A 2,932-nucleotide genomic window follows, 5' to 3' on the forward strand; every position below is an offset into this window, starting at 1 on the left:
TGGCGGCTTACTTTGGTGCATCATCACCTTGTTTGATACTACGTGCTAATGGCAAGCAGGGAAAAAAATACCTTTTGCTTCGTGGGAGTCAACCCATCAGATTTGTTCCCTGCACTCTATCTTTTATTTTTATCGTATTTTAAAATTTCCCACCTTATTTCTACGTTGGATGACTCAATTACATTGAGGACAATGTAATGTTTAAGTGTGGGGGAATGGGTAATTATCCATATTTTTGCAGGTTTTCACTTTTCTTAGAATTTAAAAAAAATAATAAAAAAAAATCAATTGCATAATATCTCTGTTTTGCTCGAGGACTAGCAAGATATAAGTGTGGGGGTGTTGATAAGCATGTATATGCTACATTTTATACCCATATTTATATTAGCTATGATACAATATTTTAGTTACTAATACTATTTTAGTGCTTTTGTAGAAAGTACAAGTGAATTCGATCATCCAGCGAATAAACAACAAAATGTGAGACTTAATGGTGTTTGCGACGAAAATGGAAAAATGTGGTTGGCCTGGTACTTCCATATATCAGCAACCACGATGATGAAATGTGGTTGGCCTGGTATTTCCATGTATCAGCAACCACAATGATCAATTATACTGGCCTGGTATTTCTATATATCAGCATCACTTATTATGCTGGCCTGGTACTTCCATGTATCAGCAGCCGGGTTGGCATGGTACTTCCATGTATCAGCAACCACAATTATGAAATGGGGTTGGCCTGGTATTTCCATATATCAGCAACCACAATGATAAAATGCGGTTGGCCTGGTATTTCCATATATCATCAACCACAATGATAAAATGGGGTTGGCCTGGTATTTACATGTATCAGCAACCACAATGATGAAATAGGGTTGGCCTGATATATATATATATATATATATATATATATATATATATATATATATATATATATATATATCAGCAACTATAATGATGAAATTGGGTTGGACTCATATTTTCATATATCAACACCCAGTCTAGTTACCATGACAACGGAAAGGAATCGAAGTTTATATGATCATGCTGCTGCACCACATATTTCATGAGTCGGAGCCACACAATGACGAAGTTAAAAGAATTGTGTTTGCTTTGGTACAAACACTTGGAACGCCACCAGGTGTCATGAACATATAAATAAATGACGTGTCAAGATGCCTCACTAGCCTCTCGTCACAAAAGTCCGAGTAAGCTATTTCATATCGAAGCATCAGCAGCATTTCTTTTCTTTACCAAACGAGAGAAAGTCTCTCTATTTCTTTAAGCAGCAACAATGGCCAGTTGGTAACGAAGATATATAATCGGAATTCTCTCTTGGGTCTAGAATGAATTTTGGCCGAACGGTCTTGATTGAATGGTAGTTGTACATATCTTGGAAGGAAATGAAGATGGAACTTTAGGGGTTTGCTGGTAGAGATGGAAGACTTTATGTGTTGCTTCCATGGATTCGAGTTGTGTACGAGGGGGGAGGCGGCTACGCAGCCGTTTCACAGTCCGGGTTTGGAGTTTTACTTCACCATTTTTGCTTAGCTATGTTGATTTTAATCTTTTTATGGCTTTTTAGAAAGCCATGTCTAGCTAGAGCCATGTTAGGGTTTAGGTAGAACCCAATTTTATTGTGAAAACTCTATATTTATATGCTTAATAATGAGTTGATTGATTAGTAGTTTTTCTTCATATAGCTTGGTATTTATTGTCCATGTGATTTTCTTGATTATTTATGCTTTTCAATTGATATGGCGTGCTTGGGTTAAATTCTTTGACGTGATATGCTTTAGGATTGATAAGTAATGCTTTAGAATCACTATCCATGAAGCGAAGAAAACTATAACGGGGAAACAATATTTGATAATGCATGGAATATATTTTTAAAGATTAGTAGAGTTTGCATAATTAATTGGTGAAAACCGAAAACCTTAATAACCCATCTCCTTTTGTTCATTGTTAGAATTATTATTATTTCATTTCGTCCCAATTATCTGAAACTCGCTAAACATCGTCTATTTGATTATTTAGTTTTGGTATTAGTTGGTAGAGTATTTCAAACTCCTCGTGGGAACGACCTGTACTTTCCATTGTCTACTAGTTAGAAGCTGTGCACTTGCAGTATTTTATTGTAGGTTTTCGAGCCTACCACCAAGTCCTGTAAGGACGTTGCTTTCAAAGCACTAAATTACTTGACATAAGTAAAAGTTTTTACATCTCTGAAGATGATCTTTCTGAGGATGACTCGTCAGATGAAGATCTTGACAAGTCAGTCTCGTTGATAACAAGACAGTTTAGGGATCTTCTTTTGAAGAAAAGTAAACGGTTCTCCAGAGATAAATCCAAGTCATAAGATAAACCACATAATCGTGTTCCTCCTAAAAATAGGGATAATGATGAAATTGATGACAAGGATATGCCTCAGTGCTTTAAGTGTAAATTCTTTGGTCATTTTGCAAATGAGTGTCCAAATCGAAAGAAATACACTGGGAACAACGGTCTTGCTGCAACTCTTGATGAAATGTCTGACAACTATGATTCTAATGAAGACAAAAAATAAAGTGTTGCACTTGTTTGTGAAAATATTGATTTTGATAATTGTAGCAATACATACATCAATCTTGATATTCTTTTAGAAGAAAACTCAACCAATCTGGAAGATAAAACTGACCTTTTTATTGGAAACTCTGTGAATAATGTTTCAGGTTAAACTATGTGTCTAGCATCTTGCACATCTCAGATGCCTGAGTTATATTCAAGGTTGACGTGTTCATATTGTTCTCTCAAAGGTCATGAACTATCAAGGTGTTACAAGTACAAACACAAATTGAGACATGTCAACAAACTTCAACGAAGAGCAAATCGATTAGCAAGCAAGCTTAAACTTGCTAAAAGACCGCTAAGGTATGTAATATTTTATTTTCAT

The sequence above is a fragment of the Papaver somniferum genome, chromosome 4, assembly GCF_003573695.1.
Source record: "Papaver somniferum cultivar HN1 chromosome 4, ASM357369v1, whole genome shotgun sequence".
NCBI lineage: Eukaryota > Viridiplantae > Streptophyta > Magnoliopsida > Ranunculales > Papaveraceae > Papaver > Papaver somniferum.